Source organism: Notechis scutatus, chromosome 3 (assembly GCF_049901735.1).
Source record: "Notechis scutatus isolate UNSWTSFEM ecotype Mainland chromosome 3, rNotScu1.2, whole genome shotgun sequence".
NCBI classification, from domain to species: Eukaryota; Metazoa; Chordata; class Lepidosauria; order Squamata; family Elapidae; genus Notechis; species Notechis scutatus.
In genome coordinates, this window is record NC_142011.1 from 138,437,205 (window position 1) to 138,461,448 (window position 24,244).

General features: G+C 38.7%; 1 long non-coding RNA gene across 1 annotated transcript; it reads left to right on the forward strand.

The window, feature by feature from the left end:
- LOC113417988 (uncharacterized) lies at positions 1–16,946 on the forward strand. The gene is made up of 5 exons (XR_015748787.1): positions 1–1,986; positions 3,031–8,363; positions 8,920–13,199; positions 14,167–14,276; positions 14,741–16,946. It is a non-coding gene; the product is annotated as an uncharacterized LOC113417988 (long non-coding RNA).
- Positions 16,947–24,244: the final 7,298 nt, after the last annotated feature.

The window sequence follows — 24,244 nt, forward strand, 5'->3', positions numbered from 1 at the left end:
ATGATGTGCCATGCACACTTCTGAGTGTCAGTGAGGCTTCTGGGGGCACAGCGATCTGCATGGTAGAGCTGGTGGTGGCATCAGTGATGTCACATCACGTACATCAAGCTGTCATTGTGCAATTAATGCCCATTATGTCATCAGGCTTCCACTGGACGCCTGTATCTAAAGACCCCGCCTAGTGAAGTCATCTTTAGATCGAGCAAATTAAACTTATCTCTAGAGACATTTCTACAATCAGGGCAAGAAATTGAGACCCTTTCTAGGAATTTGTAACATGTTCAGAAGCCCATTGCTGGTGCAGCATAAAGCCCATCTGCTGGAGAGGCAGTTGAATGATGTTGTAGATCCCTAGTATGCAAAAAAAAAAAAAAAAAAAAAAAAATCTTGTGCTTAACTTGACAAATTGTGCTAAGTCCTGAAGGTGGGTGCTGCTGCTTGCAACTCAGTATGTTATGTGAACGTGGTCATCCTCAAACAATGACTAATGACTTAGCTCTAGTCTAAACCCAGCAATCGTGGCTTAATGTGATTGGTGAGCTCAGCTGACAGGTTATAATCAGAAGTCTCATTGGGATTAGAGCAGAGGGTCTTCAAAATAGGATTATGAGGGCAACTGCAGTAGAAATCATGCCAGTGCACCCAGAGGTGGCATTCAGCAGGTTCTGACCAGTTCTGGAGAACCTGTAGCAGAAATTTTGAGTAGTTCGGAGAACCGGCAAACCCCACCTCTGACTGGCCCCGCCCCCATCTAGTCTCTGCCTCCCTAGTCCCAGCTGATCGGCTGGGTCTCCTTTTGTTGCCCTGCACAGGAAAATGGAGCTGGAAAGCAGGTCAGTGGGGTGGGGAGAGAGTGCGGATTTTGCAGTAACCTTCCCCTGCCACACCCACCAAGCCACGCCCACAGAACCGGTAGTAAAAATTTTTTGAATCCCACCACTGAGTGCACCATTGATGCAAATTTGCAAATGACACCACTGTCTTCCTGCAGATGCTCTTTTGTGCCCCTCTGCTTATATTCCTATAAACTGGTATTAAGAGGCTACTACATCTGATTTCAGACATAAATTGGGGAAAAACTTCACTTATCCATCAATTTCTGTGATTTTTTTTAAAATTCAGTTCATACTGGTAGTCCCTGACTTACAATAGTTCCTTTAGGGATCGTTCAAAGTTGCAACGGCCCTGAAAAAAAGGGACTTATGACAGTTTCTCACATTTATGACCATTGCAACATCCCCAAGGTCACATGCTCAAAATTCAGATGCTTGGCAACTGGCTTATACTTATGATGGTTGTGGTATCCCACCTGGGGTCATGTAATACCCCTTTTGCCAGCTTCTGACAAGCAAAGTCAATGGGGAAGCCGCCGACCTGCTTAACAATGGTGGGACTAACAACTGCAACAATTCATTTAACAACTGTAGCAAGAAAGGTCATAAAATGGGGCAAAACTCACTTAACAAACGTCTCATTTAGCAACATAAATTTTGAGCCCAGTTGTGGTCGTAAGTGTACAGCATTTCAACCCCAGTGGTTGTGGACAACTCTCCGCAGATAAGGATTATCACTAGTCCACTGCCTTCGCTGAATCTTCATCGTACAGTGCAGTCTTTTGGAACATCAGAAATTCAGGTGGTGATTTTCCAACCCTCCATGCCCCAATAGGAAGATGTAGCAATGAAGAATACTTTGCTCTCTCTACGCTACTTTCTGCTATCCTTCATTTGAAAGGTTTGGGAGGAGCATGGTAGCAGTTCGAATGTGATTGCAAGTGTCAGGCATTTCACCCCTAATGAAAATTGTGCAAGCAATTTTGATAAGTTACAAATTGCCTCTTCTATCTCAATCTCAAGGCATGCCAAGCCAACACCCACAGAACAAGCTCTGAGGTCCAGCTAATCTTATGTCCAGCTAATCTTCCGAGAAAAGAGGACTGTGAGGCAGAATGGGGACAGACCAAAGCTGAGCTGTGCAAAGAAAAAAGTAAAGACATGCCTTCTAAATATGTAAAACCAAAGATGCAATCTCTAACTCATTTACTTTGGGAGTAAGTCCCACCGAATACAGTTTAGCTTGCTTCCTGTGGCACCAGCTTGGATGGAATGGCAAAGGATTATTTTGAAACAAATAAACAGTGGGATTTCCAAGGTATAGTCTGTTGCAATTGCAGGGACAGCTTAAGGTGAGAAACCAGACCATTCAGAATAGACCTAATTGGTGATAATTACGAGGGTGGTTAGTGATCTTTCCCTATCTGTAGTTTTTGTGTCACCAAAAGTATTATTTGCAATTTGTGGCTATTTAGGCCCAAGGTTTACTCTTCTAAAAACCAATAATGTAAAGAGTCCTTTGAAAAAAAAAAGCAAATGTTAATCACTACAACTGTGTGTGGGGGATTTGTCTGGGCTACCAGATATAACAGAAAGGGGCAACTTTTGGGTACCTCAGACCATTAAATATTTTTGAAGAGGCAAGGACTACAGTACATGGGGCAGTGCAGTATATACATATATGATCAGAATTCCCATTCCCTTTTTGTTTTCTTAAGGGATTTTTAAAAATGTATGTTGCATGTATTCTTGGAGTCGCCAGGAGTAAAAATTATTGACTCAAGGAAGAAAAATTTAAAACCTGTTTTTGAATTCTACACTTTCATGAACTTATTAGGTTCTGGGATCAGAGTTTGGTCACTTTTGATTGTAACTGAATGTTTTCAAAGTATATGTTGCAGAGAAGCATGCTCACTCACCTATTTTCCCCCCCTTTAAAGGAATATTTGAAAACCACTGCTACCTCCATCTGCCTCCTTAAATTAGCTTCTCTTATAAGATAGATGGCTAAGAACGGCAATAAGAGTTTGAAGCAGTCAATTTATCCCTGTCAATAAAACTTCAAATTGCTGGTAAGATTATCATGTGGTTGATGGCCTGTCTATGAAAAGTGGGTTTCTCCCATCTACTGAAAATTACATTTCTGTGAAACAATTTCTTCTTAAATATCCTTGTATAGCAATATTAAATTTTTTAGATTCGTTTTTAGCACAGAGAATCGAAACAGGCAACTACCCTTCTACAGTAAGAAAGTATTAAATGAGAAACATGTGAATCATCATAATGGAATGAACTGAAGATGCTATACTGCCAAGTAAGTACTCCGGGGCTCATGAAACTTACCCCTTGAAGGGTTTGGATTAAGAACCAAATTGCAAAGAAAGTTAAGAAGAACAATATCACCTTATTTAAATATATTTGGATTAAGAAACTAACTAGACCAGTAGACTATTAGATGATAGGTGTTGAAGATGTGCTAGACGATGATACTCTTGAGAATATTGTGCATAGCCAAGAAAACATACGGAACATTGAATCAACTCAAAGTTCACTCTGGAGGCACAAATGGCCAGGCTCAAATTATCCTGCTTTGAACCCATTATGCAAAGTTTCACCTCTCTGGAAAAAGCTCTAATGCTGGGATAGGTGGAAGAAAAGAGAAGACAACAACCAGTAACACCCATTTTACTGACATCCATCAGTAAAATGGATGGACTCCGTTATTGGGATGATGGGGGTTTACCATTGGAAAACCTGAAGGACCAAGTTTAGGGGTAGATTGTCATGGGGAAAATCTATGTAGTTGCTAAGAGTTGATACTACACATAATTAATCAAAGAGGAAGATAAAGAAATGGCAGAGAAACTGCATGAATTCTTTCACTACTGGGATATAGGACAGGTGCACTTCCTTATTTTGGAGGGGAATCAGATGAACTGTTACAAGAGACAAGTTATAAGCTTCCGTGACATTTTAAAACAAATAAATCCTGGGTCCATCCACCATCCGTTGTGGGGGGGGCGGTTTCCTTAAAAACTCAAATGTGAAATTGCTTATCTTCTAATAAAAATATACAACTTCTCTTTAAGATCAACAGCAGCTCCTGAGGACTGGAAAATAGCCAAAGTAATTCCAGTTTTTAAAAAAAAGGAATTGAAGGAGGATATAATGAAGATTATTTAATTAATTAACTTAATGTTTGTTCTAGGTAAAGTGTGTAATAGTATAGTACAAGTATATTACTATAATTAAAAAAGAAAATAACCAAACATCCAGAGTTTACTGAGAAATAACCAATATAACATTTGCTCCAGTAAGTTTTGTCTTCTTAACTTCTAAGTTTTTTTTTGAGAGAATCAGCAAAAATATACATTGTATGATATTAACTATTGTTTCTGTGGGCTTTCAAAAATCCTTTGATGAAGTTTTTGGCTGAAATATTTTTTTATATGTTTTAGTAAATAGTAATGGTGCAAACAAGTGCTAATTCATCTTTTAAATATACAGCCACTGATAAATCATACAACAAAGGTTAGTGATTAATATAAACAGCGTGTATATTGTATAAAAGAAACACGAGGAAAATTGAGATAAGAAGACAGCATTAAAGATAAAAGAACAGAGAACTGGTTACCAAACAGGAAACTAAAAAAGGGAATAAAATTACAGTTTTAGAGCGTGGTACCAAACGTGGTCCTCCATGGTTGGAATCAGTGTTTTTAAACTTGCTTATACAGAATTTGATGTTAAAGGACAGAGGTCTCCAAACTTGGGGACCCCTGTTATAGGGGAATAGCAAGAGGCTGAAATTTGCCAATGATATAAAAAGTAGGGGGTACAAAAATCCAAAGGGGATTGACTGCACTGCTGTTGTTGAAGGCAGCAAAGTAGGAACTGTAAGAGACAGACAGCAGCAGGCTGTTGCGAGGTAACTGAAGTAACTTCACCCTATGGCACAATTCAGGAGGCCTTCCAATAACAACAGCATGAAAGAACCAAACACATAACCAAAAGTGCTATTAAGAGCCACTAAATCACCCGAAGGTATCTCAATTAAGCAGATTGCAATCTTCATCCTGCTGCTATTAAAGATCGTGGGCACTTTGACTGAGCTGTTCTAATTAGACAGATTGCCAGATAAGGCTCTTTAAATGAGGCAAGCAAGCTGGGCCCGTCTCTTCTCTGGCTTCCATTCTCTGCCAGGCGTTGTCTCTGTTTTTGCACATTCTGTATTTTACCCTTTGGGGTTGCAATGTGTTTACTTGGGTCTTTGTTCCTGCAGAGAGGTGGAAGCAAGGGGACTTGGGTTTTGGTGGACTTCCAGCTGCATAGTACCATCTGATTCAAAGAAACCATGATGAATATACAACATCGTCTCATAAAATGGCTACTGGAGCTCTTCTTTTGTATTTGAAGATTTCATGACTTGCATTAGCTGGTGATCTCATATTATTCCTCTGAATTAAAAACAATACTTTTTTATTTTATTTTAAAAAGCCTTTCCCTTACTTTCAGTGGAAAAAGAAACGAAAAATCTGTTGAAAAGTTGGAGGGCATAGATTTTCTATCTATAGTTCAAAGTATTTGTAGACTGTAGACTAAACTCTAGAAATGTATGATGACTTTACATTTCCAATCAAATCTCACTGGACCCCTCAGATTCCTTCACCATTGACCATTCTGGTTAGTTCTTGTGGGAATTATGATATTAAAAAATAGCTGTAGCATCATCCCAGCTTTACACAAAGTCTTTCTCCATTATGCACATTTTAAGATAAAACATTTCAAAAAGTAGCCCGGAAGTAGTATGTCTCCAAGAATTTATTCTGGAATAGATCCATTCTTTTAAATACCATTTTTAGAATAAGTAATCTGAATGAGGATTACAGACTTGCAGGACCAACTCTGGAAACAGGGATAATATTTCCATTGGAATAATAAAGTCTGGATTCTTTTTCCATGATCTTATTCATAATTTTCATTTTATTTTTTTAAAAATAGGACAGTATCTTGACAAACTAGCATAGTGTCATCAAAATCAAACTTTGAGATAATTTTGCCCCAGATTTGATCCTGAGTTTAAGAAACTCAGTTGGACTCCCTTTGCTATCTCAACATTGATTCTAAATATCCATATTCAGTCTCTTTCATCTGCTCAATGTAGTTATAAACCTGATCCAGCCTAGCATTCATTAAATCCAGCTACCTACTACTTTAAAGCCAATTCTGCGAGAAGATCTACATTGGAAAATTGCAGAACAACTGGGTATACATTGCATTTTCAAACCATATGATTTATGTACAGATTACTCAAAAATAAGTCCTCTGGATGCTGACAGTTCTTACTTCCAGACCAGCGGTGCAAGATTTAAGGAAGGAAGGGAGAGAGCCTATTTCTCAGGGGAATTACATTTGACCCTAGGAAAAATTCTTGTTCTTTTCCTAAATTGTGAATGGATGTTACAGAACAGAGAGTACTTTGCAACTTCATGGGATTCAATAATTTTTTGTAGTCCCTCCATCAGTTGATGCTAATTTGAATTTCTAATGTAACAGAAGGAGAAAGTACTGTCCAATATACAGAGAGTAATCACATTTAACTAACTGAAGTTTATATCATAACTGTATGAAACTCATTCTAGTGGGAGTATGGCCACAAAGCATATTATTTGAATGCCTCAGGCAGTCCATAGCCTAAACATGGGTCCAATGTCCTGTGCCAGATGAGTCTTGGAGTCTCATTGATGTTCTTGGCCAAAACTAGGTTGCCTAAACTAGTTAGAGTTATAGGAGCTAAAAACAAGATCTGAGGCACTAGAATCCATCGCAAGTCACTATTATATTAATATGATGTTATGTGCATCCCTACATAATTGTGCAGATCATGGAACCATATTTGTGCCAAGACATCTACCCCATGTACATATGTAATTTGCATGATGAGAAGATGATGCATGTGTTGTCACTTGTCCCCTCTACCCCCACCCCTTATTGACCATTCACAGGTGCCACCAATCTTAAAGTTAACCCATGCTTGGTTAAAGGAACAGATTAGTGTTAACCTGTTGGGGTTGAATGTAATAAACTCTTGTAGAAGACTCCTTACTGACTCTCATGGAGGTTGAATCATCCATCAGACACAACCACCTTTCCCTCCCTTTTTATTTTTATCAGGCATATTTAGCAGAGTCTTGTAAATACTGTTGAATAGTGACTGTCTTGGCCCAGAGAAGCATGTAGCTGTATACATTGAAACATGATGCTGATAATCAAGGGTTGGAGAATGTGTTTAGTCTACTCTTGGATGGATAACGAGAATGTGTATCAGTGAATACTTTTACAGGCAATGATTGTTAATATATATTAGGAAAAGTTTTCAACCCCAACTCTTTGATAGCTACTATTTGAATTACATAAAGAAAAGAGGAATGAATAGCATACTGCAACTGCTAATAGATTTTTTTTTCTCCAAAACCCAGTCATTCCACAGTGACATAGATCACATAAGCAAATGGTTTTCATTTTTTTGAGAAATAGCTAACGGAAAGGCCTTTTCCCCTATGCCATAGAAGGCAAAACGAACCTGGGATGTTTTAGTATTAGAACATTGTCAGATAAAAGAGGGGACAAATCCTTGGCGAATTGCCATTGGTCATCCAAAGAAATTACAACATGGAAACAAGCCACAAGGAACACATTGAAACATGGTAGCTTTTTGCGTATTTTTTCTCACAGAGGTATCTCTGTTTATCAGACATCAGTAATAAATATTAAATGTAAAAATAACAAAATGAACTTTGATATCCGCTTTGTTGAAGTCGAAAAGAATGCTATGACAAGTGTCTTTCAGTCTCACTAGATCCTGGAATGCCTACGTCAAAGAGGCAGAATGATATAGCGGTCAGCACTATCAGAGAGGCCCCACAAAGATATCGGCTGAAGTCCCGCCTCCTGCAGTGACTGGGTGATTTTGGCAAGATAGTCTCTCTCAACTCAACTTACTTCAGAAGACTATTGTTGTGGGGGGAAAATGGAAAGAAGTAGTGCCTGTTCACAGGATTTTATGCTCCTAAACAAAAAGTGGAATATAAATCTATTTTTTAAAACTTTTTTTTAAACAAACTTTATTGAGTATACAACTAAAATAACGAACAAACACATACACAACATAGAAAAAAAGTGGGGAAAAACCCACAAAAAATAAATAAAAGCAAGCAATTCCGCTATCAACAGTTTGTGGTTCCTTATTTGTTATCATTATTGGTATCCTATTTACAAGTAAGTCTTGATGCGAATATGTAATTACTACCTCCTTTACAGTTTAACAATATTTACTAATATATTTTCTATCTTTGTTCTGTCCAGTCATACCAACATTCCCAGCTTTTGTAATATTCTGATGATTCTTTATCCTTAAGTGCTAGGGTCAATTTATCCATCTCTGCACAGGTTGCTAACTTCTGAATAATCATTTCCTCTGTTGGAATGTCGGTTTGTTTCCAACACTGTGCAAAGGCTAATCTAGCTGCAGTAAGTATGTGCAATATTATATATTTGGCTTTTTTAGGGAATTGTCTATTAAATATCCCTAATAGGAAGAATTCTGGTTTTAATTCAATTTGCTCCGCCGTTATTTCTTCCAACCATTTTTTGATTCTGCGCCAATATCTTTGGGCTTCGGTGCAGGACCACCACATATGAAAGAATGTTCCATGTTTCTTTTTACATTTCCAGCAATTCGGATTCATGTTAGGAGACATCTTCGCTATTCTCGAAGGAGAGAGATGCCATCTATAAAACATTTTATAGGCATTTTCTTTATATGTTGCTGATTTTGGGATTTTATTATTCCTGATCCAGACCTTTTCCCATTCTAATAATGTAATGCTACGTACAATATTTCTACTCCAAGCTATCATATTGCCTTTGAGATACTTCCTCCTCTAATTCTATCGCTAATAAATGGTTTTTAAATTTAGTTATATTTTTTTTTATCTGGACCTAGTAAGATTTTATCTAATTGCTGTAGCTTACTGTAAACTCCAAAACTTTTCTTATCCTGTCTGTATCTATTTTGAATTTGCAGGTAAACCCACCAGTCTACTCGTAGCCCTTGTTCTTGGAGATCTTGCCATGGTTTTAAAGGTCCTTGTGCCTCCAGAAGGTCTTTGTATTTTATCATCTTGTTAAGATTCCAAAGTGGAATATAAATCTAAAGGTAAAGGTAAAGATTTCCCCTGTCCAGTCATGTCAGACTGTAGTGGCAATGCTCATCTCCATTTCTTAGAGGGAGCCATTGTTGTCTGAAGACATTTCTGTGGTCATGGGGCCAGCATGACTATATGCCAAGGTGTATGAACACTGTTATCTTCCCACCAAAGTGGTACCTATTTATCTGTTTGCATTTGCATGCTTTTGAACTGCTAGGTGATCAGGAGCTGGGGCAAGTAATGGGAGCTCACCCTATCACATGGTACTTGGGTCTCGAACTGCCAACCTTTTCTAACCACACATTAAAAAACCCTAAATATCAGCCTAGAAATTAATGCTGAACTGCCAGCCATTTTCCCATTTTCTTCTCTATCCCATCCATAGCACTCTGTATTTTGATCCTGAATTTCAGCTGTAGGTGGTTTAGTGAAAGATTGGTTCTACATTTTTCTAACCTTTCCCCTCCTTCCAATCCTACAGCGCTAAATACAAGTATGGATAAATACATGCATAAATCCAGTAGTCTAAATCTAAAGAACCACATTTGACATGATTGATAACTTGAAACTACTCAATGGGATTTTTTTTGCTTTGAACCATAGATTTCCTAGCCGGATTTCAAAATGCCATAGTTTTTTTTTTTAATTCTACAGTACACTGTTTTTTAAAATGAAAAACTTATGATACAGAGGATAATTGTCTTTAGAATAAAACAAATCTCCCCCCCCTCCTTGCTCAAATTAATATATTTAGATCTTCTTGCCTTCAGAGTTGGGAGGATACATTTCACATTATCTATTCATCTTTCAGAAAGGGAATATCTAATTCTGAAGCTTTTATCAGCAAATCTCAATGAACATAGTTTAAGAGTTCTGCGCCTTTTGTGGGGTTTGCAACTACTAATATACATGTTAAATAGAGGAGCTCCAATTGAGGTTGCAAGAGCAGAGACACACTGTATGTCAGATGTCTTTCTGTGCAGGATGTAATCTTAGATGGCTATGATGCAGACTAATGGTAACTACGATGTTGGTCCAGAAACTACTTATTACTTTAATAAAAGGAGACATGTCGAAGATGACCTAAGAGCGTAAGAAAAATAATGAATAGTAATTGTATTGGGGCAAATGTTAATGGCTCTGTAGGTGTTTTGCTTCTAGACAAAGTCTACCATCGATATTAAAATTTTAATGAGTTTGTCTGCAAACTTCTCCATGCTTCCTCCTACATCACTTCTTTTTGTTTGCAATAGTTTTGGCTCTTGAGTTATGTGGCTTTTCATTTCCTCTTGCTCACTCCTTTTAGATTGCCTCATTTACCAGTTTATTAACAAGCAGAATTACTTTGTGGATACTCTCCCAAAAGGCTGCAGCCAGCCATCTTCCTTCACCCCATCTAAGCAAGGCTTCAGAGAGATGAAAAAAAGATCAGAGATTTTCCTCTTATCAAGAAACTTCTCTAATCCTCTCCCTAATGCTTGCCAACTGTTAATGTCAGGAAAAAAAAATGAATCATTTGAGAAAATCCTTTCAAGATTTGACAATGAACCAATTTCTAGTAGAGTGAAGGGGCCTCTTGATGGGTTTTTTTTTTTTAATCAAATGCTAAATAGCATGAGGATCTTCTAGCTCTTATTTCTCCACAGAGGACTGAATCAAAAGACCTACAAATCCCTTATTTGGATTTTAAATGATGTGGATTTTGTTTTTAAAAAGTGTACCTAATGTCTAACAGACATGTTCTTAATAAGTAACACAATTATTCTGTGTCCTTCTAGATGTTGCTGAAGGACAATTCAGCGGCATCTGAATTCAGGATTCTTCACCTCTCTCGGTCTCCTGGGAGCTGTTGGGGTACAAACAAACATCTGTGGGGAAATGGGTTCCTTACATGTTTTAAAAAAGTAAATCAACAGTAAAACATAAACCCCTAAATTTACTTTATTTAGAGAAATAAGGGAAGTCCACTGGAACCCAGAGAGGTTGCAGATGCAAAGAGCAGCTTCAATAAAAAAGTTTAATTGAGCAGAGCGGGAAAGCCTATGAGGAGAGGTTTTGATTGTCTATTTGCACTTTTTATAGAGTACCAGTGGCCTTTGTGATTGGCATTCTCATTATTTGTGATTTTCTGTATCTGCCGGTGATAAGTGGAGTTTCAACCTTTCTGTATGCTTTAGCTTTTTATTTTATGCATGTGGAAAGCAGATAAAAATCACATTATGTTTTTGAAGCAGAAAGTTGGGTCACCTGTGCAATATGTTCCTGTATTTTCCTTGTTTGACATACCTATCTTGTTGGCTCAGCCCAGTTTCAAGGCTTCCTTGTATGACCTGCCATCATATTTGGATCTCAGAGCATGCGAGTGTTCACAACAGCCCTTTGACTATTGTGAACAAGCTGCAGGTAGCAATGTTAGCCTCCACCGAAACACCTGAGAAACCACCACCACCACATCTGTAAAACAGCTACATGCAGCAGAGAAGCCAGTATGAGCTGTAGACCATGAGGTGAAGCTGGGAATGACTCTGTCACTTGTGGAATAGGCCACTCCAAAGAAGAAAAGCAGCTGCTGCAAGGAATCCACAGGGAGCCTCATGGTTGGATTGTCTCACTGAGATCTCCTATGACCAAGACAAGGGAAGGAGAGACAGAGGAGGGCATATTGTGCAGAAGATTGCAATGGGAAGTCAAGTATTGTGGAAGAAAAGAACCAAATCATGTCATTTCCATAGACTCAACATGTCACAGGTTGACATTGGTGGCTATTGATATCATTGGTGGCTATCAAGAACATTAAGTGTTGGAGCAAAGTAGAGTTGACTTTAGACCGGTGGTCCTTGCTATAGTATCTGTGGGGGCTCTGCTCCAGTGTAAAACCACAATAAGATTTGTGTTTGTTTATTTCTTTGATATCACCTGTGGTTTTACACTGGAGCAGGGCCCCCCACAGATACTATAGCAAAGACCACCAGTGATCGTCCTAAAGTCAACTCTACTTTGCTCCAACACTTAATGATCTCTTCCCAATCATGTCAAGTCAAAGGTTAGGGTTTGTCCAAGATATTTTGCTATCCTAAATGACCTTAGATTCAATGCTGTCAAAGTAGTAGGGGAACTGGCCAAGGCATCTCCTCCATACTATGTGTTTATCTCTGTAATCTCTGTTTCCTTCTTGGTTATGGTAATAAGCAAGAACCAAAGAGCTAACACCTGTATGTATGTAGTATAGGACCCAATATGCATTTTATTAAAATAAAAACAAGTATATGGTGCTTAATCTGGGAGCCCTCAAGAGTGTTGCCTTCTTGATCAGCATATGAGAATCCAGTCCTTGTGGCATCATTGAAAACACATTTTATCTCTCCATCCATCACCAAGTTCAGAGTATATAATTAGCTGTATTTACTTGCCCCGTGAGATTGAAAATCTGAAGATCCTCCCCCCATTGTTACAAGCAAACTATATTAGCAACTAATTAAGGAAATGACTCTTAGTTGCCATTCAGTCACACCTCCAATGGGCTGCTTGAAATGAGTGGCTCACTCTGACTTCTATTAGGGCTGGTTTGAACCCCCTGTTTAGTTTATTAAAACCAGTCAATATAACTTCAGTTTTATGATGTCATAGACCTAAAAAAAAGCCCTCTCTGTGTTATCTATGAATTTTGTTAAATCAATTTTTAAGCATTCTCATCAATCGTTATGAAGTATGGAAATGATAAACAAGCTGCCAGAGATGTTTTAACCTTAGTTCTTGTGTTCCAAGTCTATATCTATAGGAAGCTCCGAGACTTACTTTCTTCTTCTTGTTTTAATTTGACATCATCAGTCACTGAAAGTTTGGATTTTGTTGTAACATTTTATACGTATATACTTTCCTATTTGATTTCAGAGCTTTTTATGTGAATTTCTGGTATAACATTTCCAAAACTTTTGTCTCCCTTCTCCCTTAACTACTATATTTTATTTGGCACTTTTAATGAGAGATTTTATCCCCTCTTTTCTTTGCATTGGGAATCCCTGGTCTGAAGGTCCTATGACCTATGGGAATTACTGTATGGATTCTAAAATGAGAACTAGGCAAGAGATTGAAAGGCTGCTGACCTCACCTCCTGTCCACTAATCAATTGAGAGGTATAGGACTGAAGAAGTAGCAGGTAACTGGGAAATCCTTCAGATGTTCAGGTTGTAGTGAAGCTTCCATAGATTTTTCTCATTAGAGTTAATGGGGTTAATATGCAAAAATTTAGAGCAGGGGTGTCAAACTCAAGGCCCGTGGGGTGTTTAGATCTGGCCTGTGGGGCTGCCCTGGGAACAGCAAAGGACTGGCCCATGGTGCCTCTGCCATCAAAAAGGGAGCTCAGGGGGCATGGCCCTCCCAATCTCCATTTTCATTGGCAGAGTGCTCGGGCCACCCCAGGCACCCCCAACACAAGTGACATTGAACTGGCCACACCCACCCTACTCACCCCATCCCAGCCCCCCAAGGTCAAACACAACCCTGATGTGGCCCTCAATGAAATTGAGTTTGACACCCCTGTCCCAACTTGTGTAATCTTGATCTACTGTATCTGATCTGTTCTGTTCCCTCTGATGATGTTGATGGTAGTAGGGATAAGAGTATCTACATCTGGCTCCCCTTATACATCAGTCATAAAAATAAGATTCTTTGCAGACCTCTTTCCAACCCAGCCAGCAGAGAACAGTCACAAGGGATTGCTAATTTGGAAGGTACGGGAGAAAAAGTGAGCGAAGTCCTATTTGCTCATGTCCTAAAAGAACATTTTTGGTGTGCCAAAAAAGAAACATGAGCCCAACTGCAGGAAGAATGACCCAAAACTAGGAATTGATAATTACTTGACGATTGAGTTTGCTATACATTAACTTGTATTGTTATGCTAATAGACAAGAGGAAAAGAAAGATTGAATTTTAAATGAAACGGAAAGGAAGTCCCTTGATGTATGCAACCTGGTAATATTAAATACTCTCACATTCTCATTTGTTCAGATTCAATTGTTGCTCTATAGAAACGAGGAGGAATCTGGTAACGTTCTGATATTTTATGAAAAGGCATGAGTTGTAGCAAACTTTATCAGTGATGTATCTGATTTTTATCACTATAGATTAAGATGGTTCTCCTCCAGTCATTGTTGTCTTGTGTTTCCCTTGATACGGGTCTGGATAATTTATGATCCATATGAGCTGGATAAACCTCCAGTTCTTACCTGCCTGGGTAAGTTGTTGTTGTTGTTGTTGTCCAAGGAGTGATGTGTGGAGTATGTCTGCATTTTTCCTAACTCTTCTGTCCTCAGTCTAAGAGGATTGGAAAAAAAAAACCTAAACAAAAAGAAATGTTCAGGGAAATTTCCGTAATTTTGAAGAAATCTTTGCACTTCTCTCAGTTACAAGGTTATTTTAGAGTGTGTGAACGTCCTGCCTTCCACCGAACAATCATCACTTCAACAGTGTATAACCTGTCTGGCCTCCTCTCAACCCTGAGGGAAAACATCAGGAAACAGAGCGATGACGAGATCTATAAGGGGGGGGGGGAAACCTCAACAAAAGATCTCCATGCAATGATACAACAAGCTGAAACAAATCACCCCAAAGAAATTCTGAGAGCTAATTCCAAAGCTTCCTGAGAATGAGGCTGAGGATCAGAAAGCTTTCCTCCTCCCTTTTTTTCCTCTTCTGCAGGATCTTCTGCAGGTTAGACTGGGAAGAACATGAGGTATTCTGAAAGAAGCTGAAGGCAAACTACTGAGGTTTTTACCCCAAAAATGTTGTCATCAAGACTCAATATTAAGACATTACATTGATGCCAAGGCCATGTAAATACGACCACTGACCAATAAGGACATTTGCATTTTCAAGAGCCACCTGCATTTTACAATTTCCATGTATGATCCATATGGGATGAATACAAAATTTCAACTGAATCCATGTTGATTGCTATAGGGAATTTGGGGCACAGGAAAGGCTAAATGTGAGCTTTTTAGTTCACAAAGAACAGGGTTGGTGAGAATTTGATCAATTTTTAAAATTATGAATGGAGTGGAAGGAAACAAGCCCAGTTTTTTTTTCTTCCATGGCTCTTGGATGTTTCAGGGTTTCTCTTCTCTCTAGTTTGGAGAGCAATTGCTGCCAAGCATTTTTGAGTCTCTTCTGCTGGTATTTTTTTTTTAAACAAATGATGACTGCCAATAGATTGACAGTATATCTGATAAGAAAAACAGAACAGCTACGGCTATTCTCAGCATTCTTCCTTACCCTTTCCCAACTTTATTTAGTAATTTTTAAAGGCATAGAAGTAGGGTCAGTGAGAGAGAAAAAAACTGGCAACCAGATTAATACATAGCACTGCAGTGCTAACAAGAAAAGATGTGCATGAAATGTATATTTTAGATGTATTTTGGCTCCAGTCCTATGCATATGTGTCTAACTCAATTGCATGTATTTCCAAGAAAATACATGAATGCTTGGGTTATTAATTGCTTTCTTCTTCTTTTGTGCATCTTTGCTCTAGGCTTCAGCCTGTTAGCTGGGAAAGACCACACACAAGTCAGAGCTGACTCTTGGCTACTAAGTGGACACATAATCCACGCTGTTTTCTTGGAAGCAAAATGGGAATAGTGTGTCACAACCTTCTCCCAAGATGTTTTTTTTTTCACAACTACCAACACTAACCTAAAACTTGGATTCCTTGATATCCTCTCAGCTCCACTTGGCTTTCAAAACCAGACAAAGTGTTGAAAGCATGATTTTATACAATTAACCAGAAGTAAGGCCAATTTAGGGGTACTCACTTCTGTGAATGAGTGTTAGAATATATTATGAAATAGTCCAGCTGTATGCACATTTTCTTGTAAGTTTCACTATTTTAATGGGTTTTATTCCTAGGTAGCTGGGAAAGTAGACTGATTTATTTTCATTTGTATGGTACATTAGAACAAATGGAATTATTAAAAATAAGAGGAAAAAAAAGTTGTTGCAGGCTGCAATCCTCCTGAGAAGAAACTCATTCCTGAGCAACTCATTCCTCAAGATTAACACTGGGTGGAGCAGGCCTCTTTTCAGACATTAACTTGGATTAGAGTGACCAGATAATATTGATTTTGAGGGCGGCCATGTTTAATTTTCAAGGGGTTGTGAAATGGACACGCTGACCAATATGTTATTGCATACCTGAATCTGTTGTGGAAGTTTCAAAGATATTGTCCTGGAAGATTTACATTGCTTGCGTTAACAACTTCCTGTCCTACTTCTAGTGTTAATTAACTGAGCAAATCAAGGATGATTATCTTATCTCACCAATTACTGCTGCTTTAAGTGAATGGTCACCATTGTTGTTTTACAAACGTTGTGCTTCAATTGGATTCACAGGCTGGGCATACTTTATTTCAAAAAAATTTTATGGCTACTGAGCCTCATCACTCCATATTTGCAAATATACCTCATCCCGTAGTCCAAAACGACATCGGGCCAACAATCTGAGCCTCACCAATGACGTTATTAAATGTCAATGCTGACTTCCTAAAGACCTTGGCTACCAGAAATTAAACATACATATATAATTGTTGTAGTTGTTATTATTTTAAATTTTTATCTAAAATATTTGAAAAGAGATTTATTCTAGTTAAGGGGACTTTTCAGAGCTTTCCATCTCTTCTGAAAGCATTTTTGGAATGCATTTAGGGTTTCTTCCTGGCCTTCTCTGAAGCTAGGTATTATTCTATGAGTCTTAGATTCTGATTTACTTATAAGATTGCCTGCATGCCATCTGTACATTGTGTGACATAATTGGACCTTCTGTTGAACTGTTGTGTAGTGATTAAAAATGGAGATGGGAACTGCTTGTGAGGAGCACATGCTCAGAATAAATTAATATTCCAACTTTTCAGCATGTGCTTTGTATGTGTGATTGTATTCAGAAATGCTGAATGTCCACAAGTTCATAATAATGATTTAAATTCTAAGGGAAGTGTTTTAGATGCATGCTGCTTCAAGTGTTTCACTAACTTAAATGGATGGTGTGGTCTCCAAAGAGAGTCACGATATTGGCAGGCAGTTCTAATAATAACCAGTTTCAAGAATAAAGAAACTCTATGCCCAACTATGTCAAACATTATTGCTAATGAGTATCATTTTCTTGCCAACATGTACAATTTGTTTGTCATTCTGGCAAATCTAACGGCCGCCTCATCTATCCGGAACTTTTCTTCCTTACCTAGTGTCAGGCTTCACATCTGGGCTTCACAGTAAATCACAGATTTACAGACCCTTAAATCAATTCTTGAATACCCAGCAGCAGCAGATTTCCAGACATGATGTGGTAAGATTAGAAACTTTACCGGAGACAAGAACGTAGCCTTAAATAAACTGTAGATTGCTAGCTGCAGTTATTTTTATGTATCTCTGTTATCTGAAGCTTAAAATGTCAGGTTTCTTCCGCCTGCCTTTTTGAATTAATGCATATTTGGCAAGTCACTTGAGATACTCTGGGTTTCCAACTGTGAGTAACCAACCAACCAACCAACCAACCAACCAAGGGTTTGTGAGCAAATTTAAGAAGGTGTTGCAACTGGTTGGTGAGCAAATTTAAGAAGGTGTTGCCACTGGTTGGTGGTGGTGGGACTTCAATAGGCAAAGCTGGAGCCCTGTCCGATCACATCCCTGCTCTAATTGGATAAGTGTGCCATCTGGGGAAATCACTTTGATGGTTACAGTAATCACCTCTGTCCAGATAGTGCCCTAACATTTCTGTGGTAGCTTAAGTCTACCACTGCCCTTTCTGTCTGCTCACTCACTACCCCATGGACTTTCTTCTCTTCCTTACCAGTAATGAAGGATGTAGAGTTTAGGCAGCAATCAAGGCAGCCAAAATGGAAAGGAGCTGAGTAAGAATTTGACTTCTTCAGATTTTAGTTGATATCACTGTCCATAAGCCTAAGAGTACTATGGATCAAAGGTAGCCTAATAGATATTGTGCTGTTCCGTTGGTGGGGACAAGAAAGAGAAGGCAGGGGTGCAATGAAATAAAAGGTTGAGATTGACAGGATGGGTGGTTACTGTTAGAATGTGTATCTTTTAATTGCTTTTTGCCATGGACACCTGAAGAGAAAGTAGGAGGAGAAGAAAGGAGATGGTGGTGAACAGGATGGGGTGTATAGAATGGATAACCAGACTGCTCAAAGATCCAGGCCAAATGTCACCTGAACTCTCCTTGCCACACTTCCAGAAGATCTCTGAAAATCCAGATCCCACTTTTCCAGAAGTTCTCTGAAGGTTGGTTAACAGCAAGTGTGGTGGTCACGGTTTGAAATGAAGAAAAAGTTCTCTATTTAATTGAGCTCAGAATCCACAAGACACAATGTTCATAACTCATTGTTTGATTCAAACTTGGAGGCGGCCTAAGAAGCCAAGACTATTGCTTTATATATCTACTTGGATTGTTATTTCATTAATGTTTAAAATGTTTTGGCAGCAACTTCCCTGACAGATCTGGCAGACTGGAATAACTTGTATTTTGCTGCAACCAAGTTTTTTGTTTTTTTTTAAACATAGCTCATGTTTCTGAGCTTGCTTCATCAGAGTTTTTCAAAGCTATAATTCATTCCTGCAGCATTTTTATCCAGATTTTCAGATTCTTATATGGCTTTATTTGTTAGTGTTACGTTAGTATGCTTGAGGCAATTTAGAAACCATAAATCACTGTGTAGCCTAAAAATAATTAAAAGACACAAAAAGAAATTACCAGCAACCTTTCTTGAATAGCAATAAAACTGTGGATGGAGATAAAAATAGCAGCACCTGATGCCCCCAAACTTATTTTTAAAGCAGTGTGGTACGCATATTTCTCCTGAACATTAATAATGAAGGGTGCTGACATAAATATATTCATGTAGCTGCTCCCTTGGAGATTGCTTTCAGTCTGTTTGACTTAATATGTACACATTAATTACATGCTAATTCCACTGTTTTTAATTGGCGTTGGTAGGAAAGAGCCTTCCAGCCATAGATCTAACCTGACAGGTGTGGGAAATAAACGCCAAGGGCCACCATCCAGAAAGAAAGAGGAGCAAGTTAAATCCTATTAAAAACTAGTGCAATTTTAGCATCTGGATAATAGCTTCTCAAGAGTGTGTCTTTAACGAAGTGCTCAGTCTGGCTCCAAATTTTATGGCATAACAATTAGCAGCAAATAGGGGTTGAAGAGCAGCTTTTTCCGTTTAATTTTTCATCCTTCATTTAATTGCAGGTGAATTAACAAAATTATTGCATATTACTTATATAATATCAGAAGAATAGATTAGCTGTAACTTGGGCACAGGGATGGTAAGTTACTCCGCAATAACAGCCTACTCGCTTCCTGTTCACGCACATAGATCCTCCACCTGCTACTCCTGGATGGGTGTCACTTGTTTTGATGGGGGAGAAACCATTGATCAGTGATGTAGAATTGAAGAGTTGGAAGGTACCATTGACCTATCAAGCCCAACAAGCATAGGAAAGTATTTTCTGTTCAGCCTCTATTTTTAACCATAACCAGCAAATGGGAATTCCCCACCAATTTCAGTAATCACTTTAATATTAACTTCTTTTTACCATTAGGAAACTTTTATTATTGTTATTATTTATGGTATTTAAATTTATTATAGCCACCCGCTCCCATAGACCTTGGATGTATTCCTACCATTCCGTTGAAATCTCTCTTCTGATAGCTTGTGATAACATCCAAAAGTCCTCTATCCCTGCCGCTTTCGGTTACAAAGCTTCATAGACATTAAGACTGGGAGTGATCTGGAACAGTGGCCCCCAACCTTTTGGGCACCAGGGACCGGTTCTGTGGAGAGAGTTTTTTCCGTGGACCAGATTTTATGGCATAACGTGGTTGGTTATGGCTTGGTTTTACATGCTGCCTGCCTCCCTTGGATGGGGCTTGTTTCTGGCATGCTGTGTACCTGTGGGGGGCCCTGGTCTGGAAGACCTGCTTCCACCCAGACGAGGGAGTAATTATAAATTAACTTTGCTCAGGACAAACTTCTAATTTTATGTTTTCTTCAGATAGAGGTCAATCAGTAGAAGCGTCCCGTCTCTGTCTTCTTGAATCTGATGCTCTCCCTAAGAGTGAGGACAGTTGCAAAATATTTGGAGTACACATCTTGATAGAAGCTAATCTAGCTCTGCAATCACATGTGATGGTACTGGTGGTTTAAGCTATAAGAGCAGTACTTTTGTTCTGACAGAATTACCCTCATGTATAGTCATCTATTTCCTTATGACTTGCAATATTCTCTAGAGCAGGGGTGTCAAACTCGTGGCATCACGGCATCATCGTGGCATGACATATCACAACTTCGCCCCCTTCGCTAAACCAGGTGTGGCCAGCGCGTAATGCGTCTGGCCTGCGGGCCAGAGATGGGAGTTTGACATCCCTGCTTTAGAGGGAATCACAGAAGGACCATTTTTGGAATAGTCTATCAGGATTGGCATGGGATTGCAGCTATTCTGTTCGGCCATCTTTGTTATAAATACTTAGTTGTGATGTAATTCTTCCCTCCCTGCCCTCATAACCCAAAAATAAAATTTCCCAAACAGCACACATTCTGTAACCTTTCATATTTTAATCTCTCTGACTTTTTAACTTGGTTTCATGGCTTCTCTGCATTGATAAGAGACAGAAGTCCAAACTGTCTCCATGGTTTTAGTTATTTTGTTTAAGTCAAATTTTAAAAGAATGGGATGAATGTCATCTGGGAATAAAATGTTTGGTACTCCTCCTGAATCTATTTTAGGCTTCTTATTTGGGTTTCCCTTTTCCCTCCTAACATAGTGGAGTTTTACTTTCATTTTTACATTTCTTAAAGAAGAAAAGATCAAGATAATTAAGTAAGCTAAAATAGGATTGCTGTCTTTTTCGGCCTTTTCAACCATAAGAGAATGCCTAATAAACATGGATGAACCAAAATCTGAAAACAACTGTTACTGTGATTCTTAATACAGTTTGTCCGTAATATAGGATGAGTTGCTCACATGATAAAATAGTACATTTACTATTCCCATGTTTGGGAAGAAAATTGTAATTCCACTCACAGGGAATTCTTGAAGTCAGGCTTCTTTTGGTTCTGATATTTAACTACTGATTTGATAACATAGTATCTGGTCTCCAAAGCACCTTCCCTCTCCTTTTTTATATGTACTGTTTGTAGTGTATTTAAATAAAGACTTCTAGGGCGATGTTCCTATTGGTTAACAGAAGCAACGATACAATTGGTTAGTAACGTTAGTACCTGATTGGCCACCAATAGCGGCAGGAAGTTTAACTAAAATGTCATTGGTTGCGAGCCATAGAGCAGCCGCTATAAAAAGGGCTGCTGCAGTTCGACTGCAGTTGAAATTACTGTTTTTATTAAAGAGCTGAATTCAACTCCGGTCTGCGAGTCTCTTTATTGGCGACAGAACACTGTTAATAGCAATAGCACTTAGATTTATGTACTGCTTCACAGTGCTTTACAGCCCTGTCTAAGTGGGTTACAGAGTGGCCAGCATATTGCCCCCAACAATATTGCCCCCGAATTTTGGAAGGATGGAAGGCTGAGTCTACCTTGAGCCAGTCAGGATTGAACTTCTGGCTATGGGCAGAGTCCGCCTCCAATACTGCATTTAACCACTGCACCACCACGGCCCTTTTTAAAACACGCTCTGGCCTTCTCCACTGATGCTTCACGCTTCAGCTCTGTCTCACAGTTGTATGCCATTCCCAATCTGTAGGCCCAGAGCCATACACAATCCCACCTGGATCGCCTTCAAAAATTATTGCTAAGTTTTATTTATTTCATCTCAATTCAAATCATAATACTTATCATTCTTTACAATTCTTATCATTAAGAAAGATAAAAGAGGGAAAAAGCTATATGGAAAATTGAAAATGGTAATAAGATATGGAATGGTATATAAAATGAATATGATTTTTGAATTTGTGTCTGTACGAAGAGTTTTAACCCGGGATCAAGCAACTTTCAGAAAAGATGTTTTATGTTTTTTATGTTCTACGTTTTGTTTGTTTGTGTATTGTTCTTGAAAAGCAATAAAATTTTAGTTAGCAAGAAATATAATTTGAATAATAGAATGAAAGGGAGAAATAAAGAGAAGTTGGGATAAGATACGAAGTTGAACAGATAACATAAATATATATATTATAATTTGGAATTATTCTGTATGTTCTATTGGTTTTTTCAGAAAAGATCTTTTATGTTATTATGCCTTGTTTGTTTGTGTATTGTTTTGTAAAAACTAATAAAATTTGTTTTAAAAAAAATATTGCTAAGTTGTCATTTTTTAATATAACAGAACATTCCCTGCCCATGTATGGAGTGACTTCCCCAATTGGAGAAACTGTATTTATTAATTGCCTTTTGCCCTGGCCCTAATTTATTCCCTTGCCTTGATTTTGCTCATTTTTGAGAACAGCCCTCTGCATCCCACTGAATGATCAAGGGCCATCCTTCGCTTGAGAAGGGGATCTCTCTCTAATCAATCAGTTACTTCCAGAAACGTGTTGATGGATAGACAGAAAAAAAGATTTATTTAGTCCATATGAGTCTAACCATCCCTTTTGGTCATGTATTACAGATGTTTTCCATTCCTGAGCAGGGAGGGCAACACCCTTTCTCTTTGTGCAATAGACATAATTGAAATAATCAGCTACGCCTATCTTCCTTCACCCATCTCCACAATGCGTAATGAGCAATGGGTGCAGGCTTTCATGCAGCAGACTAATATGGCACCATGTAAAACAGGCAAGGAAAAAACAGACAGAGCCTCTGGTTGCACACGCTTGACAGACCCAAGGCATGCGATGATTATAATCAGCCTGACTCGGTTTCTTCTCTGTAATTGAACGTACAGATTTCCATAAAATCATTGCCCAGTCCACATGGCAATATGCTTGAAGGCACAGATTGGTATGTATAATGAAATGGATATTAGTTTTGGGCGGTTAAATTGGTTAACTCCACCAGCAGTTCTTATCCTTCTTGATACCAAGAGACGTGGATCAAGTTTGCCTTTGGTATGGTATATATTTCAGGTGAAGTGTTACACCTGAATTTCTTAGATAGGAAAATCTAGAAGCGCCTAGACCGCCGCCGCCCCCCACTGGATGGTGTAACTTAGAAAGGCATCTGAGTTTTACCGCAAGGCTCTGTACAACCCAGTTTTTTTCCTTTTTCGTGGAGAAGTCATGCCCCCAAATTGTAAAACAGAGGGACCAAATACAAAGGCTCCTACAAATACAAGTTTCTTTCCTGAAGGTTAATGCTATGCATGATGCATGCATTATACCAATAACATTATATGCCATCCAGAGTCACATTCATGAAATATATGGCTATATACATTTGATAAGCAAACAATAGAGATCTTGCATTTTCCAATTCTAGTGCTGAGAAATGAATGTGAGAAGGTGCCGGCAAACAAATATCTAGTCTTTTATGGCAAGTGGGTTGGAAATGGATGTCAGGTTAGAGGGTTCAAGGGCTCTGCTTAAATAGCTGCATTCTACAAATGGTACCAATATAATTTAATCTTCTCACAGGGCCAAAGCAATTCCAAGAAGCCTTATGAACATATCTATTGAGGGAGAGATAGTATTGATGGAGAGGTAGAAATCACGTATTGTTTTGTGCAAACACAGCCAGATGAGGGCCACTGTGATGCTGCTTGAGTTTGATAAATTCTAGACAGGCAGATATGGGAACCAATTTTCAATTGCTCTCTTAATATGTGTGTGTATGTGCGTGTGCGTGTGTGTGTGTGTGAGAGAGAGAGAGAGGGAGGGAGGGAGGAGGGAAGGAGGGAAGGAGGGAAGGAGGGAGGGAGAGACAGAGAGAGACAGATTTTATATATATATGTGTGTGTGTGTGTGTGTGTGTGTGTGTGTTTTCTTAAGTTTTTGCGGGTACTTACATGTATGGTATTCAGCTTTGGTCGGGTATTTTCCCACGTCATTGTAGTTGTGCTTTTAAAGTTGTAGCAACGTTTCAGCAGAATCTCATCTGCCATCATCAGGCTTCTAAATAAATACCAGTATTTATAGAGAGACGGCAACTCCGATCACACACTGCTTGCACTGGCACAAAGCCGAAAGCACCAGCCTGAGGATGGTGAGTGGGACCTCGCCGAAATGTTACCAAGATACTC